At 42.4% G+C, this 27,452-nt stretch overlaps 1 long non-coding RNA gene across 1 annotated transcript in view; it reads left to right on the top strand.

Annotated features, from left to right (window-relative positions):
• The window catches only part of LOC109281616 (uncharacterized), a 276,807-nt gene extending 249,612 nt beyond the window's left edge, over positions 1-27,195 (top strand). The window contains exons 4-7 of the long non-coding RNA XR_009459785.1: positions 6,846-7,200; positions 12,831-13,080; positions 15,000-15,151; positions 19,905-27,195. This is a non-coding gene — a long non-coding RNA (uncharacterized LOC109281616). The remainder of the gene's footprint in view (positions 1-6,845; positions 7,201-12,830; positions 13,081-14,999; positions 15,152-19,904) is intronic.
• The last annotated feature ends 257 nt before the right edge of the window (positions 27,196-27,452 follow it).

Raw genomic sequence — 27,452 nt, 5'->3', positions numbered from 1 at the left:
CTTTGCATGTTTTGACAAAGAACAATTAAAAAACTTTCTGTTGGGAGCAATAAAATAAATGAAAGAAAATGTCCCACCAAATATTTCCCTTTTGGTATCCCCTGTTAATATTTTTATGAGCCTCTTAAGCTTATCTAAGAGATTTTTAATGCAGCAGTGTATGTTATTAGGCTTGTATTTTTTTGCACAATATCATACATTTCAGTCTTTATCACAGTGGGAACAATAAAATAACAGACCGCAATGCATTAGCATCATAAAGAAAATGTAATAAATGGCTTTATAACTGTAGTAAAAGTTGCATGAGCACCAGCAGCTGTAACAGAGATGTTGCTACAGCAGCATTTTATGACCTAATAGCACTCAGTGGGCTGATAATATTATGTGTGTGTGTAATGCCAGCAGTTTCCAAGGCCTAGATTTCAATTCAGATAAATAATTGAAAGCACTTTTAGACTTTTCTATAAAATGTTTAATAAGAGATCAAATCCTCCCTCCCCGTAGTGGAAAATTAAGTAGTTTTTACACGGGTATTTTATGATGAAATTCTAACTATTATCTATGGGAAAGAGGGGTTTTTTAAACATAGATACTGGAAATAAAATATGTTTGAAGCAGCTCTTTTTTCCTTTGTTTCTGAATATTGGTTTTGGAGAACAAAACAGTTTTTTTGCCCTAGGTTCCCATTTCTTTGGACTTTGAGGGGTGAACTATAATAAGATTTACTGAAATACCAGTTCTTTGAATGTGGTAGTAATCATGAAACAATGTGTCTGCGCTCCTGAAATGAGAAAAGCACAAGACGACTGCTGAGAGTCAATCTTCTGAAAATGACGGGATTGATAATCATGTACTGTAAATGTGCAATTCACCTAGGGTTCTTTGTAGATTTTTTAAAAAGTGATAACTATTTTTCCATCTCCTTCTCAGAAGAGATGAGATGTGAAATGACTGCTATATGAGTGGATGAAAATTTCATATAATGTACAATCTGGGAGATTGCATTTCCATCTAAAAAACAGACAATAAACATTCTTGCCTGTTCTTTTAAAATAAGGTATTTTATTGACTACCCTTCTTCCACTTCTCAGATATTTTTTGTCCTAACGTGTACGTGTGGACCATGGGGGGGAGCGGGGAGAAGGGAGGAATGTAGGAGGGGGTAAGGCAGAATGAGGAGGAGGAGAAAGAGAAGAGAAAAGATAAATTTATAATACTAGCCAGTTTATTGTTTCTTCTCTGTACTTATTCATGTCCATGCTGTTGTAAGCCTGCAGGGAATCAGTGAACACGTTTTATTTTCAACAGAACAGACATCAACTTAGCTGATTACTTATTACATAAGTTAGTTACTTGTTGTCTGGCATAGTGCAGTTCCCATTCTATCTTGCCTAAATTGTCTACATACCTTAAAACAGCTCTCATACTGGAGCAATTCTAAATCTTTTTGAGTGTCTGAAAAAAAAATCAGATCTCTCATTTTTTCTTCACTTGGAATATGTCTTTTCTTCCTGGTTTTGGCCACAGTGGAAGCAGAAAGGCTGGGAAAGCAAAACAAGGTAAAACAGACAAACAAACCCAACTTCTCTTTCATGCTTTCCCTTTCTGTGATTTTAGGGAGGGGAAATTGTTTCTTATCAACCTTATGTCTGCAGGGGAAAGAGAGAGGAATCAAAACATATGTGCTGAGTTTCGGTTGGAATGATTACTTTACCTCTCTTTGGATTTTATTATATTATTCAATTATATACTTTGCATGTCAGTGTATGTGTATGTGTCCACATTCATAATGTAATGAATATTATAGTATTCGTATACTTATAGTTAAAAGTATGTGTGTCAGCACTTTACTGCTATTTGGATTATATTATATAAACCACATTTATCTGTGTGTGTGTGTGTGTATACAATCTCTCTCTTTAAATATAAGTATACGAATACAATAATATGAAACCAATGAGAAATGAAATTAAAATGAATTAGTGCATACTTTATTTTTACATAATAAAAATCCACAAGAGTATTTTGGATGGTTTCAATATCACTATTTTAACAGTATCTGAATGTCTTAGTCCTAATACAATTTTGTGATCATTCCCACACCAGTTAATCGAAACACAGAAATGTAGCTTTTGAATTGAATTGACTTGGGATTAGGCCCTTAGATCTCAGACAACAAATGAACCCCAGGAAAGCCACAAAACAGAGTTCCAAGTTAAACTACATAGTTCCATTCTCTGGTTTGCTAGACTATATTCTACCTAAGTCTTGGCCATTACCAAATCATCATCATTTGTACCATCACAGTGTGCTTCAGTATCTGCAAGATACTGCAAGATACTGCTGATAGTGCTTCAGCATCAGTATCTTATATGATAAAGGGTTTAGTCCATTTGTTTGTCTGTCTGTCCATAATGCTCTTGGAGCACTCTGATTGGTTAGAGAAACAGCCAATCAGAGTGTGGAGCAATACCATGATGGCAGAGATGGAGGGGACTGAGTTGGGGGGGGGAAGTGGGGGTAGGCCAGTGGTGCCAGAGGCAGCATGGGGTGCTGGCGCAGGGGGATGCAGGGGATGGCGGGGCAAGCTCCCCCCTCCCCCATCATTTTTAATGGTCAATTCACTAGTAATCACATATAAGTGTTTCCCAAAAGAGCTTCATGGGATCACTTTTATTAGATTCCTATCTTGTATTTTTCTTTGCAAACCAATGCACTGAATTATTTGGGGATGATCATTTTAGAATTTCTGCCAAAGATAAAATGTAACTATTAAGTTGTTAATAAGTTGTTTTTCATAACAGCCTTTTCCTTTTGCAGGGGGAGACTGGGTGAACCATAGAAAGAAAGAGGGAGCTGCAGTATATGGAGAAAGAAAATTTCTTGATTTGTCATATTCATCAGACTTGTGGAAAATTTAATTCTACCTTATCAACAGCATGAACTATAACTTTTATGAGCAGTTTGTGCACTACCAAATAATAGCTAAACAAGGCAGAGCAGAAGACAATATACTTTCAATGGGGGTTTCCAGAAGTGGGATAACTATTTTTGAACTCATTCAGCTACTGCATAATCTAAAAGCTAGCAGAAATTACTGCCTTTGTCCTCTACAAAAGAAATCATTTTCCTAATGCTGTTTGACCATAGCATTCTTTTCTGGTGAAAAATACCTGTCCATTGTCCCTTGCTTTGCATTCTATTAATGTTAGTTTACTGAGTAATGTAATACCACCTATTCTCACAAAGGAAAATAATTCATTTTGCTGATAATATATAGTGAATCCAGTAGAAGACAAGAGTACAGTAGAATCCAATAAGGATGACGATCTAAAGTGTTCAAAATTTCATGGCCTCTAAAAATCCAGTGACAATCAATTGGAAGACCAGTTTCTTCTTGTACCACAAAAATTCATACAATATAGCTTAAGACTGAAGGCCACAGAACTTCATAGAGTAACATCTGAAAACTAGGTAAATATATTATATATGTTCCAGGGGTGTAGATTGTAGCCATGTTGGTCTAAGGACATATGTAGACAAGGTTCTTTGGGTGAGTCTGATATCTTTTATTAGACCAACTTGAATAGTTGGAAAAATATATATATTTAAGCAAGCTTTTGGGTTTAAAAACCCTTCATCAGGCTGAGGAAGTTGCTGCAGTTGGTGTGTGCTCTTCTTTTCATTTCATCTTCATTTCATCCATCCCGCCTGTCCCCCCTCTCTGTCACCTATGTAGGGAATGTTGGCTGTGAGGGGGTCCACCAGTGCTCTCAGGGGGTGCACCCCCTATGTGTTGCCGCTGAATACAACTAAGCGAGGTATCTTTTTTTTATTCAGATACAGTGTGTTTTTTCTTGGTAAGAGCCAAATACAGCTACAGCTCTTTCAAAGGTTGTAGGAGGGGCATAACTCTGCTTCTCTTTCTGCAGTAGCTATTAAAAATGGATGACTATTGGAAAAAAGTAGCACCCAGTAAAGTGAATGCGTGGCCTCCAGGGAACATTTTGCTGCCCTTACACAGGGCACATCTACACATGCAATTATTTGAGTGAATAAACTCTGGCACAGTTCACGCTGGAGTTTATTGATCTCAAGCACCACTTTTACATATGCCCCTGGGACCACAGCAGGTTGCATTGGATCACAGCAGCCCAGACTGATAGGGAGTCTGGGGAGTCAGCCTGCCAACCCAGCCTCTCTGACCCAGGGGTGCTCTGGGCTGATTGGGGCACGAGGATGCTTCAGTGTGGGGCTCGCTGGCATGCAGCCCCTGCACTAAAGCATACTCATGCCCCACCCAACCCCATTAGCATTTACATGTGTGTTGCAGTGGAGTAAATAACTCCACTGTACAATAGTACAGTACTTGTGTCTACAAGTACTATCCTACAGTAGTATTTATTAGCATATTATGATCTAATAGGACTTCATGTATAGATGCTGAGACTTTACTGTGGAGCTAATTAGTCAGCTCCACAGTAAACATCTTGTGTAGACATTGTGGTACACCTTGTTCCTGCCCTATGCCAGGGCTATACTTTAAAGAGCCAAGTGAGCCCATACCTTGCATGTAGAGCATGCACATAGCAATGCTAGAGAAAAAAAAAGATCCCATTAAATATGATCTTCCAGGTGTGGATTTTGATTTATAAAGACCTACATGATTAAGATCTTGGTTTCCTTAGAAACCAACTCTATTTCCCTCCTCTGTATAATATCAGAACAGGTGGAATCAAACAGACTGTTTCTGCTAACAGTGCTTGGCTGACAGCTCTGTAGGTACTGGCGGCAAAACAGTAGTCTTTAATTCAGCTAAATGATTCTGCCTGTTTTTCTACAAAATCTCACTGTAATGATGTTCAGAAAATGATTTACTGTACAACTCTACTATTTACTACAGCTTTGTCTAATAAGTTTCTGTTACAGCCTGTGATACTGAAGAACTTCAACTTAACTTAGATCAGCCAATAAGTTTTTGTACTGATACGTACATCTATGCCATGAGAATTAGTAATGTGTTTAGTAATTAGACTAATCTACCTTGCATATTAATGCGTTTGTATATCTTCATTTCATATTGTTAGTTCTTTTTATATATGGCAGGTGTATTTTACATCTTTAAGATATTTTTGCTGCCATTCTCATTTTTATAGTGCCTGAGAGTGTTGTTATAGCCACTGTCATACCAAATAATATAGTTAAGGCTGAATAACAGTTTTCAGTTTAGAAAATTGCAGAAGGTTTCTATGATGCTATGTTTTCTTGTATAAGAAATATATATTCTTGTAAATGAGGACTGCATCAAATATAGGCCATGGACAGACATTCAGTTTCTCTTGGGAGAGTTACTGCTCTGCCAGTAGAAACCACAAGTGTCCAGATATTCAGGATTTTCTCCCAGACCAACAGTGGTCACTGAAGGAGAAAAATAATCAGGATCACCCAGGATTAAAAGGCTCCCAGGAGATTTTCTTCTCTCATGACTTTTGAGAGAAGCTACAGCACAGTCCTCTAGTATCCCAGAGTGCTTTGTTCCCAGCTCCCTCCCAGAGATCCAGGGGGACAATGTGTTACTTGGGTTGGACTCGACTCCTCCAGCCAAGCAAAGAGACACTTTACAATCTCATCATTGTGCAGGGAGCCACAACCTGCAAGGCAGTCTGGATCAGCTAAAGAGGTCTGCCCTGTACACTGCTGTCATCTTTCACCAGCAGATGGGAATTCTGCAGAGCAGGCTAAGATGTGTGCACAGAGGTCCCCTGCCTAGGCAGTGGCTCAGCATGGCTCAGACACAGGGGTATCCAGGTAACCTGGGAGAAATCTCCCAGAAGAATTGAACATATGTATGCAGCCATAGACACACTTTATTTCCTCTTTTTGAATGCTTAACTATATAAGCATAATATACTGTATTATTTATTGGGGATTGTAGCAGGCTGGTGGCTTGCAGAGGCTTGTAGCAGGCTGCACACATAAAGCTGCAGGCTTGTGGGGGTTACAACTAAGTCTGCGCGAAGCTTCAGTCGCTGATTCGATTCAGCAGGGATTCAGCCTGATTTGATGGCCAAATCTCTGAATCCAAATCAAATCAGGAGTCCCTTTAATCTTTCTGAATCAAATCAGAACCCTATGAATCGATTCGGAGAGATTTGATGATTCGGACATAGACATAGGTTTAAGTGTTTTGTCTACATACCTCAAGGTACCAGGTGGCTTGTGAATGCTGAGATGCTGGGGTGGATGGAGTATCCCACAGGAGCGTGCTCAGCAACAGACCTGGAAGTGGACCAGAAGTGCTTCTGGTCCACTTTTGGGTCCGCCGGGAAGCATGCAGGGGGTCCAGCCCATGCCTCCCAACTCAGCGACTGGTGCCTCCTGGGTCTGGGGGGACCTGGGGTCCCCCTGTGGCTGATTGCTGAGCCGGTGTGGGCAGGGTGGGGCCCTCTGCATACTTGGCAGCAGACCCAAAAACTAGTTCTGGTCCACTTCTGGGTTCAATGCCGAACATGCAGGGACCCCCTGCCCCCACGCTCCTGTGGGATGCTCCATCTGCCCCAGCATCATAGGCGACTCCATCCTGAGAGGTACGGAAGGACCCATCTGTTGCCAGGACCCCTCAGCACGAGAGGTATGCTGCCTCCCTGGAGCAAAGATTCGGGATGTGATGGAGGTAATCCAGGCCAGGATCAAGCCCACCGATTACTACCCCATGGTCCTAGTCCATGTGGGTACTAATGATGCGGTCAGGAGAACCCCCGATCACCTGATGGCGGACTACAGTGCTCTGGGTGGCGTGCTGAAGGAGTTCGGTGCACAGGTGGTATTCTCTTCCATCCTACCAGTGACCAGACGAGGAAGACGGCAGGAGAACTGCATCCGAGAAACCAACTGGCAGCTTCGGCAGTGGTGTCTCGAGGCAGGCTTCGGCTTCCTGGACAATGACCCGCACATCACGACGAGGGACATGCTCAGCTGGGATGGGCTTCACCTGTCCCCCAAAGGTAAGCGTGTGTTTTCTTCTAGGTTGGCAGATCTCCTCCGGCGGGCTTTAAACTAGGCTCGTCAGGGGGAGGGGAGTACGAGGGCAGGGGAAGCTGTGGACCACCAAACCATGTGGCACCCACAAGGACAGACCAGCCTGAAGAAAGAGAGCATTGGAAACCTGAAATCCATGGGGAGACCAGCACTACAGAACAGGTAAGAATCAAGAAGGTAAGAAACAATGGGCCCCTTGGGACTCGGAGCGGGGGGGCAGCAAAGGCACCAGTTGCAGGGCTCAAGTGCCTATATACTAATGCTAGGAGCATGGGGAACAAGCAGGATGAACTAGCGCTCCTGCTTGCACTAAACACCTATGACTTAGTAGGGCTAACAGAAACCTGGTGGGATTCACCCCACGACTGGGCGGTACATATTGAGGGCTATAGATTGTACAGAAAAGACAGGTCGGGGAAGAAAGGGGGAGGGGTTGCACTTTATGTCAGTGAGTAATATACATCAAACCTCATCAAGACAGAATCCAAGGTTGAGGAAGTAGAAGGATTGTGGGTTAGGCTACATAGGGGGCAAGGAGAAAGGGATTTGGTGGTAGGGGTCTGCTACAGACCCCCACACCAAGGGGAAGAAAGAGATGCGGGGCTCCTGAGGCAACTCTCGGAGACCATAAAAGCTAAAGAGGCGGTAGTCATGGGGGACCTAAACTACCCGGACATCTGCTGGGAGACGCAGACAACAAAGTCCCACCGCTCACGCAGGTTTCTAACCTATGTACAGGACCTCCACCTGACACAGGAGGTACATGTTCCCACTAGGGGGAATGCCATACTGGATCTGGTATTGGCAACAGGGGATGACATGATAGGGGACCTCCAGATTGGTAGCCATTTGGGAGACAGTGATCACCTAATAATAGAATTCACCATAAGGCGTCGAGTGGGTAAGGTAACTAGTAGGGTGAAAGTGCTAGACTTTAGGAAAGCTGATCTCAATGAACTCAGGCGATTAGTCAAGGACGCCCTGCAGAGTAGGAGTTTTGAAGGGATGGGAGCCCAAGAAGGGTGGCTGTGCCTTAAGGAAACGATCCTTCAGGCACAAAGCAAGACGATCCCTGAGCAAGGCAAAAGAGGGAAAGGGGCCAGGAGGCTTCCCTGGCTGACCAGAGAAGTCCAGGGCAGCCTAAGGGACAAAAGGGGAGCACATAAAAAGTAGAAACAAGGTGAGATCACTAAAGATGAATATACCTCCTCTGCTCGTGCTTGTAGGGAGGCAGTTAGACGGGCCAAAGCTACCCTGGAGCTGGGGATGGCAACCCAAGTAAAAGACAACAAGAAATTGTTTTTTAGATATATTGGGAGTAAAAGGAAGGCCCAGGGAGGAATAGGACCCCTGCTAAATGGGCAGAAACAATTGGTGACAGACAGGGGGGACAAGGCTGAACTCCTCAACGAGTTCTTTGCCTCAGTGTTCCTAAATGAGGGACATGACAAGTCTCTCACTGGGGTTGTAGAGAGGCAGCAGCAAGGCGCCAGACTTCCATACGTAGATCCTGAGGTGGTGCAGAGTCACTTGGAAGAACTGGATGCCTTTAAGTCAGCAGGCCCGGATGAGCTCCATCCAAGGGTGCTGAAGGCACTGGCCGACATCATTGCAGAGCCACTGGCGGGAATATTTGAACGCTCGTGGCGCACAGGCCAAGTCCCGGAGGACTGGAAGAGGGCTAACGTGGTCCCCATTTTCAAAAAGGGGAGGAAGGAGGACCCGGGCAACTATAGGCCAGTCAGTCTCACCTCTATCCTTGGTAAAGTCTTTGAAAAAATTATCAAGGCTCACATTTGTGAGAGCCCAGCAGGGCAAATTATGCTGAGGGTAAACCAGCACGGGTTTGTGGCGGGCAGATCATGCCTGACCAATCTAGTCTCTTTCTATGACCAGGTTACGAAACGCCTTGACACAGGAGGAGGGGTGGATGTCGTATACTTAGACTTCAGGAAGGCCTTCGATACGGTATCCCACCCCATACTGGTGAACAAGTTAAGAGGCTGTGACATGGATGACTACACAGTCCGGTGGGTGGCAAATTGGCTAGAGGGCTGCACCCAGAGAGTTGTGGTGGATGGGTCGGTCTGGACCTGGAAGGGTGTGGGCAGTGGGGTCCTGCAGGGCTCAGTCCTTGGACCGATACTCTTTAATGTCTTCATTAGTGACTTGGACGAGGGAGTTAAATGTACTCTGTCCAAGTTTGCAGATGACACAAAGCTATGGGGAGATGTAGACACGCCGGAGGGCAGGGAACAGCTGCAGGCAGACCTGGATAGTTTGGACAAGTGGGCAGAAAACAACAGGATGCAGTTCAACAAGGAGAAATGCAAAGTGCTACACCTAGGGAGGAAAAATGTCCAGCACACCTACAGCCTAGGGAATGACCTGCTGGGTGGCACAGAGGTGGAAAGGGATCTTGGAGTCCTAGTGGACTCCAAGATGAACATGAGCCGGCAGTGTGACGAAGCCATCAGAAAAGCCAATGGCACTTTATCGTGCATCAGCAGATGCATGATGAATAGGTCCAAGGAGGTGATACTTCCCCTCTATCGGGCGCTGGTCAGACCGCAGTTGGAGTACTGCGTGCAATTCTGGGCGCCACACTTCAAGAAGGATGCGGATAACCTGGAGAGGGTCCAGAGAAGGGCAACTCGTATGGTCAAGGGCCTGCAGACCAAGCCCTACGAGGAGAGACTAGAGAAACTGGACCTTTTCAGCCTCTGCAAGAGAAGGTTGAGAGGCGACCTTGTGGCTGCCTTTAAGTTCACGGGGCACAGAAGGGAATTGGTGAGGATTTATTCACCAAGGCGCTCCCCGGGGGTTACAAGAAATAATGACCACAAGCTAGCAGAGAGCAGATTTAGATTGGACATTAGGAAGAACTTCTTCACAGTTCGAGTGGCCAAGGTCTGGAACGGGCTCCCAAGGGAGGTGATGCTCTCCCCTACCCTGGGGGTCTTCAAGAGGAGGTTAGATGAGTATCTAGCTGGGGTCATCTAGACCCAGCACTCTTTCCTGCTTATGCAGGGGGTCGGACTCGATGATCTATTGAGGTCCCTTCCGACCCTAACATCTATGAATCTATGAATATATGAATCTATTCATGAGCTGCACCTGGTACCTTGAGGTATCTAGAAAAACATTTAAAGTTGTGTCTATGGCCAAATAGCTGATTCTCTGAAGCAGCATCGAATCTTCAGATTCAGATTCGGACAAATCAAACTGGGGACAGTGATCCAAATCAACTAATCAAATCACTGTCCCTGATTCAGGCCGAATCTGAACCCAAATCAAATATGGCCCATTTCACACACCCCTGGTTACAACCCAGATGCAGGTGGTGTAGCAATCTGCATAGCAATCTGCAGGGTTGTGGGGGTTACAAGTTAGCTGCAGGTGTTGAAATCTTATTGCTGGTCTGCCCAGAGGCCTGGGCCAGCTGGTGCAAATAATTTCATAGATTTCATAGACATTAGGGCTGGAAGGGACATTGGAAGATCATCAAATCCAGCCCCTGCCCCAGGGGCAGGAAGTCAGCTGGGGTCAAAGGATCCCAGCAAGATAAACGTCCAAATGCCTCTTAAAAGAGTCCAGAGTAGGTGCTTGCACCACCTCTAGTGGCAGTCTGTTCCAGGCCTTCGGGGCTTGAACAGTAAAGAAGTTCTTCCTTATGTCCAGCCTGAAATGGTCTTGGAGCAGTTTGTGACCTTGTCATCCCATGGGGCACTTTGGTGAACAGATATTCCCCCAGATCCTGATGTACCCCTCTTATATACTTATAGGCAGCCACCAGGTCACCCCTGAGCCTGCGCTTTTCCAGCCTGAAGAGTCCCATAGCTCTCAGCCTCTCATCATAAGGCCTGTTTTCCTGCCCTCTTATCATGTGTGTGGTTCTCCTCTGGACTCTCTCAAGCTTCTCCACATCCTTTTAAAATTGTGGAGCCCAGAATTGGATGCAGTGCTCCAGCTGTAGTCTCACCAAGGCCGAGTACAGTGGGAGGATGACATCCTGGGATTTGCTAGAGAAGCATCTATGGATGCAAGCCAGAGTTTTGCTCAGTTTGCCAGCTGCAACATCACACTGGTGACTCATATTCATCTTGTGATCAATCATTACCCCCAAGTCCCTTTCAGCCGGGGTGCTAGCAAGTGTAGCACTGCCAAGCCTATAAGCATGTTGCAGGCTTTTCTTCCCAAGGTGGAGTACCTTGCATTTTTCAGTGTTGAACGCCATCAGGTTTTGACCCACCCATTTTCCAAGCCTGTCCAGGTCAGCCTGAGTCACCGTCCTGTCCTTGGGTGTGGATGCTTTACCCCAAAGTTTGGTGTCATCAGCGAACTTAGCCAGTCCGCTTCTGACACCAATGTCCGCATCATTAATGAAGATGTTGAAAAGAATAGGCCCATGGACGGATCCTTGGGGTATCCCACTGGTCACAGCACCCCACAATGATTGACTTCTGTCATCTACCATTCTCTGGGTCCAACCTCAGAGCCAATTCCCCAGCCAGCAGACTGTGATGTAGCTGAGGCCGCAGTTGGCCAGTTTTTCTATGAGATGATCTTGGAATACCAGATCGAAAGCTTTTTAAAAATCAAGATATATGATGTCAATCTCTTCTCCCTTGTCCAGGTGATATGTCACCTGGTCATAGAAGGAGATGAGATTGGTCAGGCAAGACCACAATAAACCCATGCTGGCTATCCCTCAGGATGTTGTCTTCAGCCAGTTTGTCAAGAATGGTCTCTTTGATAATTTTTTCCAAGATCTTTCCCGGGATAAAGGTCAGGCTGATGGGCCTGTAGTTCCCTGGATCTACTTTTTTCCCTTTCTTGAAGATAGGCACCACATTGGCCTTCTTCCAGTCTTTGGGCTCTTTGCCTGAGTGCCATGAGTTCTTGAAGATCCATGCCAGTGGCTGAGGTATGATGCTTGCCAGCTCCGTAAGTATCCTGGGGTATAAACTGTCTGGGCCAGCTGACTTGAAGGTGTCCAGCCTCTCAAGGTGCTCCTTCAGATGGTCTACATTGATGAAGGGTAACAATTCTCCATTGCCCTGGCTGTCCTGTACTGTACTGAGCAGGACCGTCCCCTGGGGCTGGTGAAAAACCAATGCAAAATACTCATTGAGCAGGTTGGCTTTTTCCTGGGCATCAGTTGTCAGTTGACACATATGGCACAAGGGGGGTTAAAAGGCTCCCAGGGAAAGAAGCTGAGGGGTGGTGTGCTGTGCATGTTAGGTGCTGAAACACCAGGCCAGGGCACTTTCTTAGGGTCTGGAAAGAGACCTAGGGGTTGCAAGGCTGGCAGCAGCTGTGCCACATGAGGGAACTCACTCAGAGGGAGAGAAGGAAGATTGAGGTGTTGAGAGAGAAGCAGAGAGCCAGAGTTAGCTTCTCGGGGTCTGTGAGAAGGCCCAGGACTGTAAATTTACTCTTTATGGATCATGTTTATGTTTGTTTTACTGATTTGAGAATTTGTGCTTGTGGTGTTTCCTGGAAAGGAAGAGTGCCCAGGAAAATAAAGGACTGATCTGAGTAATCCCCAACCTGTTACACATGGTGGAGAATGCAGGCAGCAGTTTAAAGTGAACTGCAGCAATTTAAAGAGACATCCAGCATGGAGAAGACGGCCCTTTTAAAGGGGAAGAAGTAGCTGTCTGCTGTATGTTGGGTGGTGAATAGTATCAAGAAGTGAAGGCTAGTGCAGCCCCTGATGCCCTAGAAGTATTACTATATGAACTACTAAAATATGAACTACTAATCTCAGCTATTTTCTAATGTGGTAGGTGAGGATGCAGCACACCTGCAGTAAGAACTGGAGGTGGAATGCTAAAGCTGCAAGCAAGTTGAGGCTGAAGTAGCTTCCCTGAAGCAGGACAGGAAGCAAAGCCAGGAAATAAAGAGGGAAACAATAAGGAATTGAGATGCCTGTTAGCAGCTGTGGTAGAGAGAATTAAGGAGATCATGCAGCTAATCACAGCAGAATCTGAAAAGAGCCAAATGCGAGAAGATAAGCTGTGAGCACTCCAAGAAAAGGTGACCACAATTGCTTTGGGCTGGGGAAAAGGCCTGTGCCTGAAAAGTCAAAAGTCCTAGCAGTGCAAGAGAGGCAGAGAAGTATAAGGCCACCATAAAGACCCTATAGAAATAGATGGTTTGCAAAAAAAAGGCATCTGCAAGAACTGCAGCAAGACGTACAGTGCTGGCAAAGGAAATTGTAACAGGGTTCATCCCAAGGGTTGGCCATGATGCCTTTGGAGCCCCTTCAACCTTTGTCAACCTGGGTCTCTTTGAACAGTTTCCCCACCCCAGTACCCACCCCCATGCCTTGCAGATGTCACAAATCCTGATCATTTTATAAGTGCCCCTAGGGGCTATGGGCTTCTGGCTCTGTTCATCCTTACAACTCAAGAGGAGCTAGCCAGGCCTTGGAACAGATAGGCCTGGAAGCAGAGGGGTCAGGGGTCCAGAGCCCAAGAGAGGTGAAGCAAGTCTTGGAACAGATAGGCCTGGGGACATGAGCATGACCCAAGAGGGCTGCTGATGAATGATCTGGTGGTTGTGGAGGGGACTGAAGGAGAGGTATGGAGGTCCCAACTGGCTTAGTGTCCAAGCAGGGCAAGGCAGGCCTTGGAAGAGAAGGCCTGGGGTCCAGCATGAGACAGAAAAAGCTGGAGCCCAATAAAGACTAGGTACTTGGGGAGAACATCCAGCACGTTGCCAGGGGGGACAGGAGCAGGGAGGTCCAGTGCCCCAGGGGGACTAGAGCGAACACATCTGGTGATCTGGTGTCTGCAGGGGGGGGGGAACCAGGAGGGATTAGAGCACAAACGTCCAGTGCCTTGGGGGGAACCAGTAAGGTCCATTGCCCAGGGGGGACTATCATGCATCGAGGGAAGCTGTAGTGCCTAGGGCCTGCCAGAGTGTGGGACCAAAAGGCCTGAACCCATAGAAAGGGCAATGTGTCAGCAGGGCTAGAGAACCTAGAGGTCTGGAACCCAGGACGTGCAAGGTGCAAGCCCATATCCCATGAAGGATGTATGTTAGTAGATCATCTGTGAAGCATGGGAGTGGGTATAGGGGAGGATGGAGCCCAAAAAATTAGCCCTTAAGGTAATGACTATGAGCACCTGTGTTCCTAAGAGTAAGACCAGGCTTGGGAAGTCTCCCTTTCATCAGAAATTAATAATATTAAAGTGTGGTAGGCAAGTAAAGTGGGGAGGGCTTCAAGGGAATCCAGGTTGGCAGGGGCTGAGTGGGCACCAGGGGGCATCATGACCACCCCTGGGATGGACACTTGCTCACACACCAAATTGTACCATACCAGACATTAAAACAATTTATGCCTGGATAAAAATGGTAGATCAGCCGCAAAGAAGTTTCTCATTAAACAGCAACTCTTTTATGCCATGGAAGTATCGTATGATAATCTTAATGTGTCACCAGTTGGGGACACTTGCATAAATTATGCAACAAATAAAAAGTCTACCAGGGACCTATTCTGCACTGTTTTGACAGCACAAAGCTAAGAAAACCAATTTAGCAAAAGTCTAGACAGGCATCCAAAGGAACACATCTTTCTGAGCTTTCATAACATTTTTATAACTGAACAGGATTAGTTGAATTATAGAATATTTTTTCTGTTTTCGCTCTTGAAGTATATGTTTTTCTCTAATTTCTATTCAAAGATATACTTGTTTACCCTGGGCAGAAAAAAATAAACATTAAAACAACATCTACTTTGTCTAAAATCTTTTAAATTAATTGAGAACTAGAACACTGAAGCAGAAAATAAGGCTGAATTTGAGTAATGAATGATGCCTAGTTAATGATACTAAAGACCATTAGAGCGGGAGAGAGGCAGTTTCTTCCAGATAGGATGATTGGGGAGGGTGATAGACTTGGCAGGAGGTGAGAGCAAATACTGACTGAGAATAATATGTTATTCAATACAGGCTGTAAAAGAGGAAACTCAAAAAGCAAGCTAGAAAGCAGAAGAATCAAAAAAGGTCAGAAAGGTGGAAAAACATGAAGGAGAACAAAAGGGGAAAAAATAGAAAAGGTGACATGGATCACTGGCAATGTTTTTTCATAACAATTACTTCAGGTAAGAGGGGATTTGAGCTTTGCCTGACTTGAACATGCTTTCATTTATGACACTTTTCTGCTTTAGTACAATGTTGGAAAAATCCTGCTGTATTATATCTTTGGTATATTTTTCTGTCATTCAGTTTGGAATGATACATGAAATATGCTAGGTATTCACACACTCTACAGTCTATGTAACTGTAGCAAGGTTTCCCAAACATTGTTAAGTAGTCAGAATGTTTTGTTATCCCCCACTTGACTAGATGGCTGACTTGTACATATGTTCAGGCTCAGGTTTTGGACACCTAAATAGAAACTAATAGGGAACTGGGTATCTCAAAAAATCCTAATACCAGAAATCATACAAGTTGACAGGAAGAAATGTTTTTTGCATACAAATACTAGTCAATTCTGCACCTTTTCTGGATTATCCATAAGGCAAATTGTGGAATTATACATTAGAGTAATTTTCAGTGTCCCCAGTCAAATCAAATTTATTGGCTCATTCATCATTACCAATAGAAATATTTTGCAACTGGAACTTTAGTTACCAATTCTTATGATGTATGAATCAGAGCAGACACAAGGTTACTTACATAGCTATAGGAGGAATGCTGGTTGGACATTTTATGACTAACTGCTATTTCATCAGAAAATGCTGTTTTACTGAAATCAAAAACTTTTGTGGAAATATACAATTTTGACTAAATTTCTATTAAGATGAAAGTTCTAGTCTTGTAAATGGAGAGAGAGAGCAAGAGACATAGCATGCACAGAGCAGCCATAGTCAGGGCCTTCACACATGTATTGGAGAATATCCAACTTCTGAATCCATCCTCTGCCTGATTCAAGCTAGCACCTTGATTGTCAGTCTCCCATATGTCTGGAGAGTGCCCTAACCAATACAGGCTTGGCTTCTCCCCTCCACTCCTGCTGGAACTGTCCACACTGCTAGATAATTAAGTGACTGATGCCTATATCTATATATCTAAATCTATGAGTATGTGCAGATGTTTGCCATACCCAATCTATGATCACATGGCTTACTTTAACCTGTGTGATTGTAGATCGATCCTGGCAAGTGGACATGTTTGCCACTGCCATAGGCTGTACCAGGAGCCCAATCTAAATAAGCTGGGGTGGGGGGAGGAGCAGGCGGGATTGGGGGAGCTAATGGGTCTGTGTGGGGTGGGGGGGAGTGGCAGGTCTGTCAGGGCTGGCAGGATGGGAGAGCTGGAAGGGCTGTGGGGGACTAGTAGTGGTTGTCCATCCAGGGGTTGGTGGGCTACAATAGCCCAGTCAGATTCAGAGGAGTAGGAAGAGCAGAATTCCAGGGCTGGTTAGGTTGATCTAAGTGTAATATTTGCATGTACCCTATATAGTTATAGCTATAGCTATTAGATCTGATGGGGTGAGTTAGGGTGGGTGAGACTGACAGACTGACTGTTGGCTCAGGTCAAACACCTAGAATTCAAACAACTGTGGTTAAGATGCCTGGTCTGGAATCAGGGAGAACAATGTCTCAGATGGGACTTGCACATCCAGGTAAGTGCCCTAGCCATTGGAGGTGTGAGGGTTGGGCCTCTTCCTCTCTGCTTGTAAAAAAGCATCAGATCATCCGTTTCTTTCCAGTGTGGTACATGAACATTTTTGAACACACAAAATATGTCATGGAGATGAGAAAACTCTTACCTGCCCAAGCCTAATCAGGAGGATAGAGTAGGAAAGTAGTCAGACATGTTGTCAAATACTTGTGGCATATGTATGCTGTTCTGATAAATGAGATGGTATTATTATATAGTCTTTTAGGAAATCTTTTACTTTTTGTGTGTCTACACAGCACTTTTCCACTTACATCAATGGTGTTTTTGGCATTTATGCACAATTTGCAATTCTGTTACTTTCAGGAATTATCTAGTTCCTTTCACAGTCCGCCTTTTGAAATTGAACCAGTGCAGTGGCACCTTACATTTAGATTCTTACCTTTTAGTCCTCCGGGTCCCTGTTGGCCTAATGTGTGACTGCTCCAAACTCAGGATAGTGCAAACACTCATCAAGATTTGTGCAGCTGACAGTGTAACATGTAAGAAGACCCTGTGATAAAGCCCTTACTCATATAAGCAGCTTAATAGATTTTAATGGGACTACGCATAGAATAAAGCACTAATCTGTGTAAGTGAAAATTGGTTTAAAACCAGGTCTAAAACCTGGTATATATTTTCTGGTCTGTCGATTCCAGCAGTTTATTTTAAGCCTTCAGTGCTAACTTGTGAAATTAAGCCAACTGGCTTTGCATAGGCACAGAAATCTACCCTTGTAAATCTAGCCAAAGATGAAGTGTTAAACTGTAAACTCTTCAAAATAGGATGTCCTTTCATCACTTGGAAGTGTTATGTAAAGGTATAGTGCCACTTTAATTTTTTTTTTAATTAAATAACTTCAGGACTCTTAACATGCTAGATATAGACTCCATCATAAAGAAATTACAAACTATATATTTTTCTAGTTAGCAATTTGAGTTATCTTTGGCTCCATTCATAAATCCAGGCTTGAATGTACTAAATAGTATATAAACACTAGGGAGTGGTCCCTGCTCTGAAGTTTATAATTTAAGTATAAGACAAAAGGCAAAAGACTGGAGCAACAAAGGACTGGAGGAGTACACAGAAACTATGACAAAATACTAACAGATATGATGAGCAGTAATTACCAGACCTTGGGTAGATACACATAATACACTATGGGTGCATCTACACATGTGCCTGACTGCACGGTTGTTACTGTGCAAGCCCCTTAGCAAGTACTGTATGACTGCGCAGTAACTGCCAGTACTGTGCAGTCCTGGCACTGCATGGGTTGTTTCCAACCCTACTGCTCAGTAATCATGGTCCTTGGCAGTGTCGTGGTTCACGCCTGGTGACATTATGTTGCATTATTAGATGCACCCTATAAGTACTACCTATAGGTTATTTATTACTACCTTTATTCCCTATTTTGTTGCATCAGAAAAAGTTCAAACAAGAATAATATAGGTTAACATCTCTATTCCAGTTCATGGTTACACTCCACTATTTCTGTAGTTATACTTTGAGTCTCCAGTTCAGTGAATACTAACTTACATTCCAGGCGTAAAATCCTGGAATATTGTTTTGTTTTTTGTTTGTTAGGGAATTTTTTTGGTGAAACAGGTGACATGATAATTCTTTTGTTGTTGTTGTTCTTTTGTGGTTTAAGGAAAAGATGACAGCTGTTCTGTGAGAAACTTCAGAGTTTGACTGTGTTGAAGAGCAAATACTTGAGAATTCAGCTTGAGTTTCAAATGCATTCATTCCTCTTACAGAGGGAGATATTATTAGATATTTTTCAGTAAAAAAAAAGATTTCAGGTTTACATTTTTCAGAGAAAGCGATATGTCAGCACATTATGGTGAAATTTAAATCAGCACCTTCAATGTTAATCAAAAGTGCATAATTTCTACACTTCTCAACTCTTTTTAATGGGGCACCTAGATATTAGTCCTTAGGGCTTGACTGTCTAGATTTTACCCTAAATTGCCTAGCTTAGTTGATATGAAGGCATTTTTCCCACTTATTTGGAGCTTGGCAATACAGTCTGATTCATTTTAAGTGAAAAAAAGTATTTTTAAAAAAGCTAACCCACCTTAAAAAAATCTACTACCTTATTTTTAATGACATTTGTTTCTCCATTACTTAAGTACTGCACCATTCCACAGAAATCAATGTTCCTGAGCCATCTTATGCCAGCTAACACTATATCCCTCAGTATTGTAAAGGAAAGCAGGCATGTCTACATGAGATGTCTACTGCAGAGCTGCCTAATTAGCTCTGCAGTAAAGTTTCCTTGTCTACATGTGTGGCCCTATTAGGTCGCAATAAATTAATAAACACTGATGTAGGTTAATACTTGTAAATACAAGTACTATCCTGTGGCAGTGTTATTTATTGTGCAGCAATGCATGTGTAGACACTGATGGAGCAGGCTGGGGTGTAATGATGCTTCACTGCAGGGGCTGCCTGCTGGCTAGCCCCACACTAAAGCATCCTTCAGCCCCTGCCCCTCCCAGTCCCAGCATGTTGAGCCAGTTTGGAACAGCCTCAGGTTGGCAGGCTGTCCCCGCAAGGCTCCCTGCCAGCCGGGGCTGCTCTGACCTAGTTCAGTGTGCTGTGGTTCTGGGTGCACATGTAAACACGATGCCTGGGAGCAATAAACTCCAGTGTGATATGCACTAGAGTTTATTGCTTCGCCTTAATTGCATGTGTAGATGCACGCAGTAATTATTCTTGTGTATGAAGTGATTTATACAGGTGAAATAGTTAATATTTTATACCGAGGTATGTTTTATGAATAATAAATAATCCATCCATGGCCTTCAAAGGATGAGAATATGAAGTCCTTACACCCATTAGTAAGCATTTGCTCTCTATAATAGTCTCATTGATTACTCATGCAAATAGCTGCTTCACAGAGGCTCTAGCTGGTTCAATATCTGGCTCAAAGTGCTTTACAAATGTGAGTAAGTATTACTATTACCATGTGACAGATGGATACATTGAAACAAAAGTTGTTAAATGATTTACTCAGGATTACACAGTGAAACAGTCTTAGATTCAGGAAAATCCTAGATATCCAAACAGCGAGTCTGGTATTGGACTACATGGTATGCCTTTAATGCTTTTAACATAGTGCTTTTATCATCTGAGAAATTTGCATATCTCTTCACTGAATAATACCTTGGATTTCTTGACTTCCAGGTTCATCTCTTTAGTTAACTTGCCTAAGTGATTCTTCAAAATAACACTTGAACTGCTATACTCTCCATTGATTGCTGCACCCATTCAAGAAACACCAAGGCTATGCTACACTGAAAGGGTTGACCTTAAAGTTGTCTTAAAATCCATACCCTCAGACTACTGTACACTGTAAATACCTAAGCTTGATATGGCTAAGCTCTGGTGAGGTGGACTCTTCCCATGTTTGCTTCCCAGCTGTCCTTTTTCTGTTTATATGTGTAGTGGGCATAGGAACTATAATGCCACAGTTCCCTGGATTTGACTTCCTTCCTTTTTTTCCCACTTCCTTTCTGCCACCTGTAAGTGGAGGCTTTGGTGTTTACTCCAAGATATGAGTAGAGGAAGAAGTTCACCTTAAGCTGCTTGAGAGGAACCTTAACGTCACCAGAATTTCACAGTACTGCAATAAACTGAACTTCTCTATTAATTCTTTCCCAGGAAAGTATAGGAGAACTTGTTGTGGTGATGACAACTGACACCTCTTTCTTTAGTTGCATCTTACCCCCACTCAGCTTGACATGGCCAGAGGCTTCAGTGCCTCCCTCTACTGAGCACTGGGGGTCATGTGTGGCATATAGAAAGGCACTGGGGACTAGTGGTGTTTGAGTGAAGCTAGCTTGTGTTTATATTGCACAAAGGTCATCTTAGTAGCTGCTGAATTTAAACCTGTTATGACAGATTCTGGTTTTGTTATAGTATTCCTGTTATAACAGTATTGCATGCCTCAGTTTCCTTGATTAGCTTGTACAGGAAGGGGTTAACTATATCAGACCTGTGAGGACCTGCAGGAGTGCTCAGTTAGTGGGGAATGCACCAGCAGGAGATCAAAGAGCCAATTTCCATATGAAAACACAAGATAGCAGGAAGTGGACTCCAGCTTCAACATCTGAAGGCTGTTTGTAGTTTCAAAGAGGGACTTAAAAGCACCCCTAGATCAGAGGTGCCCAACCAGCAGTGTGCAAGCCACGCTGTGGCATGGGCAGCTGCTGTGTGGCATCTGAGCCTCCGGATCTCTGATCTCTGTAAAGGGAAGCAGTAAAATGTAGCTGGAGGCTCAAGCTTCTGGTCAGGTGGAGAATAGCGAGGGCAAGACTTTGCTGAAAGAGGAGGTATCAAGTGTCATCACCAAGAGCCAAATGAATCCTTTCCTATCCCTGCAGCTGCCACTGAATTCAGGGATTTATATCTGTGCTACCCATATAATACTGTGGCAGTTGCAAGGCCAGAGAAGGGTTAACTTGTCACTTTGCTAAGTGACACCTCTTCTTGCAGCAGTGTGCTGGTCCCATTATGATCTTCTCAGGCAGAAGCTTGACTCCTGGCACCTCTGATCCAGTGCTCCAGGGTACAAACGTGATCGGGTATATCCCCGGGAGAGGGGATCAGAGAGGCATTCTGGGCAGAGGTGTGGCTTAATTGTGGCTTGGCGACTACTGCCCTATCCCGTCTTGAGAAACAGGGATGCCTAGAGACAGAGGAGGAGTCAGACAGGGCAGAGAAGCTTTAAGAGGCTTGAAAGGGTACAGCCAGGGATGTTTTTCCAAACAGAGACTGCTTTGCAGTGAAAACAAGTCCTAGTGCTATTCTTGTATCTCGTCACTGCATCAGGTAGAGAAGGATGTTAAATACTACAAATATTTTGCATCTGGAAACTTATGATTTCAAGTGAACAGAGGACCTCCTTCTCATTCATATCTACTTTATATTGAATGCATTTCTGAAGGCATCACTTTTATACATATGAAAATAAGAAAAACATCAAGCTTTGAGTGTTCTGAGTCCCTCCTATAACTACTTTGCTTGGCAATACCCAAAATGAAAATGATCTTAATCTTCCTTCATCTAGAAGCCAGTAAAATACTAAGCACTGATTACAATCATTTGTATTTTTAAATATACTGTAATACATGGAATATACTATAATGAAATATATACCATAATAAATGGAACAAGTGGAATATGCATTTGAAAGTGTTACTTTCAGATAATACTGAAACCAAAATGAAATAATGTGGAGATTTGAAATGTGTACCATCAGATACAAACACTCATTTAAAGGAATGTACAGCCTACCACAAATGAGATTTGGGCCACTGTGGGTACAGCATTCTGCTATTTTCCTGTGGAGTTTTGGATTTTTTAAAATGTTTTTATGCCCAACTTATTTATTCACTAACTGCTTAGTGAAAAACAACATCCCTAGTTGTACCCTCTGTCAAAAAACAATTTAATAACTTCATCCAGAACCCAATATACAGAAATAGTCTTTCTGCGTATTTCTCATTTCAGCTGATCATATTTTATAGTCATCAGAATAGTGGGGGAAATATAAAAGCTGGCATGGCACTGCAATAACACTCTGAGTAAAACTGTATTACTGGCTAAGGAAAATAACTCTTGGATCTTGAAATATCTCTGCCCTTTAAGTCCAAAACAAAGCTTTTGTCAAGTATTGCCTATAAAAGCAGTGCCTTGTGATTCTGAATTGTTTATCCTTTAAGCTCATCTTTTCACCAAAAGCTCATTAACCTACAATGAGAACACCTGCAATGAATTGAACTTAATTTACATTTTCACATTTGCACTTTTCCCCAATTAGATAGGTGGTCCAATAAAAGATACCACTCTAAGAAATCCTTGCCTCTACCACATTTTCACTTAATACATTCATTGTTTAGTTTCAGTTTTATCCTAATTAAGGCACGGACCAATATCCATGAGCACAGGCTAGAACACTAGTGATGCAGAGCAGTAAGCTGGAGGCCACTGATGCATGGCTTGAAGCTGGAGGCACTGGTGTGAGACATAAGGAAGACAGTTTTATGGAGCAGCCTAAGGGGCTCCAGGGAACAATGATAGGCTGGAAAATGTTACTAAAGTACTGTCGACTGAAAATTACTAGAGAAAGACAGATGGATGGGATGACCGATAAAAGGAGAAAAATCTGTAAAATGGTTGGTTTGAGGGAACTGGTAGACAGAGTCCATCAGAAGAAAAGCCAAAAGTGGATGCCCACTGGAGCAAAAGCAACAGCTAGAAATCACTGGTGTATGATACAGGTGAACTTTCCAAGAGCTTGATTAGTAGAGCACAACAATTGTACTGCCTGAGTGGGTCAACTAAAGTAAACTTTGCAACCTAAATATCATTCAAGTTAGCCAAGAGACTAGAATATGCATTCTGTGTCAGGGGCTGAAATGACAGAGCTGGGATAGAAAACTGTACTTTGTTTTTGCAAGTGATTTCAGTGTGCTGAACAGAGGTGATTCTACACATTTAAATGACAGACTGGCATACAAACCACAAGTCCAAACCATGCTGGACATTAGGATAACGGAAAGACACAGATCAAGCTGGGTATTTGAATAAACTTGTGATATGTCCTACCCCTTTTAAGGGAGTATGACATGCTGTTATATGTTGGCACTGATCACCCTTCTGCAACACCAGACATCCAAAGAAAAGGAAGGAGAGAGGAGGATTCATGCTATCTTCTTCCAGGTCTGGATGGGGAGCTGGACCACTAACAATGAATTCCAGATTCTTGCCTGCCCCATGGCCTGGCAAATATTAAACAGCCCCAATTTCACTGGAATAGCTGTAGACCACCCACCAACTAGCTAAGGAGAAGGAAATCCAAGGGTTTTTCTGTCCGTGTTTTCCCTCTAAAGCCCAGCAGTGTCACCAATCCTAGGAGCCTGTACCCTTCCCCCGTCATATGGACCTATTACCACCAAAACAGCTAGCATGTTTTCAGGGATGCAGTGGCACACTTTAAAAAAGTTCCTCAAATTGAGACCTCTAGAAATCAATTAGTGGGTCATAGAGTGGGCAGAGGAGGTCCACATAGAAAAATAATGCTGGCATTCTGCAAAGCAATGCTTCTGCCTGTTGTGCTCTAGCCACAACAGCATGGAGCCTCCCAAATTAGCCTGTTCAGAGTTCAGTGTTGCTGTGGCAACACTGCTTGCAGTACCAGTACCAAGCTAGCTCATTTACAACTCTTTTAGATATCTCTACACTCCACTGTGCTCTGACATATTCTCTGTTAGTTGCATACCAACAGGATTTAACTGTGTCATGCGTGTTGTTTGCAGACAGATAACTATACTTAGAGCCAACAAATTGTAAGTGATTGAATAATCATTCCAAAATTGTCATATGGTCAGGTCCTTAGCTGTGTATCCAGGTAGGTACTTATTACCCTTTCCATTGTCTAGTGCCAGTGCCATTATTAGAATATACTTTGGGATGCATTGGAGCTAGTCTGTTATCTCTTTGGGAGTTAGTCTGTCATCTCTGTGGGGTTAGGGTTGTTTCTGTTTCTACACTATGTTTCTCATGATTGCTTCAATATTTTCAGTTCTCAAAATATGAGACTATCATAATGAAAATGTACAAAAAACCAGAACTCTTGGTTCCAAAATGATACCTTTTATTAGACCAACTGGGAAATTGCAAGAAAATGGTTCTAATGAAAATGTTTAAATTCTGTAATATCAGAAAAAGAATAATTATGCAAATCATATAAATCATAGAAATAAACTGGCAAATCAATTTTACAATAATCATACTTTGGTGAATGTTGCCTATTTCTGTTCACAAACTTGCCTGCATTTACAAAAGGGACTAATTTTAGCATTGGGGTCTGCTATTTTTTTAATATTGATATAATTCTAGGTATTCTAAGAAAGTAGAATGTTTCTTGCTCAAAAAACAACTCCCCCCCAAACCCCCCCCAGTCAAAACCAAACCAAAAAACAACAATAAAAAAATCCCCACACTGCCATCCTAAAGCAATGCATGAATGAAAAGCAGGGGAAAATAGTGGATGGTATTAAAATAAATATATATTTTTAACATGTGTACTATTGGAATATGCATCTGTACATGATACAGATTAGGAATGTAGATGTGTGTTCTAATGGACTGTGGCTTAAAGAGGGACTTGAAAATGGACAGTATAGATGTAGAATCCAAACTTATAATTCAGTACTATAATAATCTATAAAAGAAGAAAACGTATTAAATCAACTTGGAATAAAATACAAAATAAAACAAACAAAAAAACAGAGTTTGCAGTTAGCCAAGCAATCATCTCTCAGCATGGAAGCTGAGTGATCCTTGAAACAGGTGAATCAATCTTAGACAGAGGCTGCCAAGGTCAATGAGTTGCTATGCTCTAGGAAATATTAACAGATGTAGTAGGAACTGGGAGATAAAATGGGCTATGGCAGCAGTCCTTTCGCAATAAGAGTTTTGTCTGAAAAGGGACTGTAGGCTTAGAGGCAGGAAACTGATAATAGAATTTGAAGTAAACTGTCGACAATGACCTGAAGGAAGCATTATAAAGGAGTGATGTCACAGCACATTAATTACTATCATAATACTGTTAAGCTAGGTTAGTTTCTGAAGATAAAGCAGATCTCAGCAGACACTGGGAGTTTAGTATCATGCTTCACTTTAAGATGTTTTAAATAGCTTTTTTACATTATGTATCGACTACTATTTTCAGGCAAATTAGAAATACAGTTTACAAGTAAAAACATGGGTATGATCTCATCAAGGCTTTTCTAGAGTACCCCAATATAAATATACTCCTTTTTACCCAGGCAGTATCCTTCCCTACTTCATGATTCCTGTTATCTTTTCACTGTATATATCTTTTCACTTTTTATTTTGACTTTGACTCTGAATCGCTCCTGTCACTCCTGTACCTATTTTGGAAAATTTGATTTGCATAATGAACAGTTTTGCAGAGATTCAAAATATAAATGGAAGTGTTTCTACCATTAAAGTGAATAAAATGTGAAAGGTCTCAATCTTCGCAACTGAATGTGCATTCAGTAAAACTTGAAAATTAAGTTGTATAGAAAGGGAAATATTCACCTTTATCACTAGTTCCCCACACATTTTCTAACTGACCAATCTCAGCCCACCATTCAGAAGCGAAAAAACTTCAACATGGCATATTATACTATTTCTGTATAACCTAGATTATTCACTTTTTGGCAATTAAAATACTCTTAATTCTGGTGACATATTACAGACCCATTTCTGAAATGAAATCAACTAATCAGCCTGCTATGTAGTAGAGACAGTAAGTATTACTAACCTAGTAAGAAGTACCTTTCCTACAGATATTATCAGCACCTTTTCTAGTAATAACATTTCTACACCAGGTTAAAATAATGGATTGGGGCATTACAATGTAATAGGTTGGGAGAAATGTCTTTGAAACAACGTGGGGGTGGGTACGCAACAGCTGCATTTCATATAAGAGCATTCTAAGAAGTTTTCATTTCCTTTATTCAAGGTAGCTTAGCTGACAAAACAAAGTAGCATCACCCAAAACAATGGCATGTTCTAGGTACACCGTGGCAGAAGGATTTAATTGTCTATTGTTTTGTTAAAGCTGGTGTATCTCTATGAGGAAAAAAGACAGCTGAGACAGAGGGAGAGAGGCAGGAAACACCAAAGTACCAGAAAGAGAAGCTCTGGTAATGCGGCTCTGAGGGAAAGCTAAGAGAGGGGTCAAATACAGGCTTAAAGAGATTTGGAGCTGTGAGCAAGAAAGTATCTATCCCCTGTTGGATGTTCAGGGAAATTGGATTTTGTATGTTCTGTGTTTGTTAAATAAACAGGATTGCACTAGAAGTACTTGATTGCATCACCAATTTCTTTTCATAGCAGAAACACCCCACAAAGGTCTGAATTTTGTTTAATCATGCTTTTAGAAAGTGTAACACTAATTCAAGATCTTGTCATAGGAATAAATGTTATTTCTATATAAATCAAAAAGAAGCAGTATGATATACGACATACAGAGCAGTATGATATAAAACTGTAACTCTATCAAAGAGTTTTAATGGGGGTCTTCAGGAGGAGGCTGGATAGACATTTGGCTGGGGTGTTATGACCCCAGCACTCATTCCTGCCCAGGGTAGGGGATCAGACCTGATGATCTGTTGAGGTTCCTTCTGACCCTAAGCACTATGAATGACAATATAAATCACAAAATCACATTACATTTCATAATAATGTGGTATAAAATGATGACAAAATATAATATATATTTAGTAGGCTTTGTATTAAGTCCCTTTGTTTGTTTTATGATTCGTAATGCTTAAGAACCAGCATACAATAAACATGGACAGTTATTTCAAAGATCACTATTGTTATTTCTATTGTTATTGTTTGAACATGCTATTGAACGTGCTGTTGTTATTGTTTGAACATGCAAGTTATTCGTTTTTAGAGTGCTGTTATTATGCTTAGATATTAAAAAAAAAAGCTCCAAAAACGTGCTTTACCAGAAGCAGCAGTGCATTAGTTTGACCTGGCTCCGCAGTGCCTGTACAGATTGGACACTTCAGTGGGGCTTTTTGGAGCTTTTATCTAAAGCTGACTCAATCGCCTATTAGATAAAAGCACCAACAAAGCCACACTAATGTAAAAATTGGGTGACCTAGGTCCACCTAATGTGATGCCTCTTTTGGGCATGCACTG

Source organism: Alligator mississippiensis, chromosome 2, assembly GCF_030867095.1.
Source record: "Alligator mississippiensis isolate rAllMis1 chromosome 2, rAllMis1, whole genome shotgun sequence".
Classification (NCBI taxonomy): domain Eukaryota; kingdom Metazoa; phylum Chordata; order Crocodylia; family Alligatoridae; genus Alligator; species Alligator mississippiensis.
This window is presented reverse-complemented; position numbering and strand designations above follow the sequence as displayed.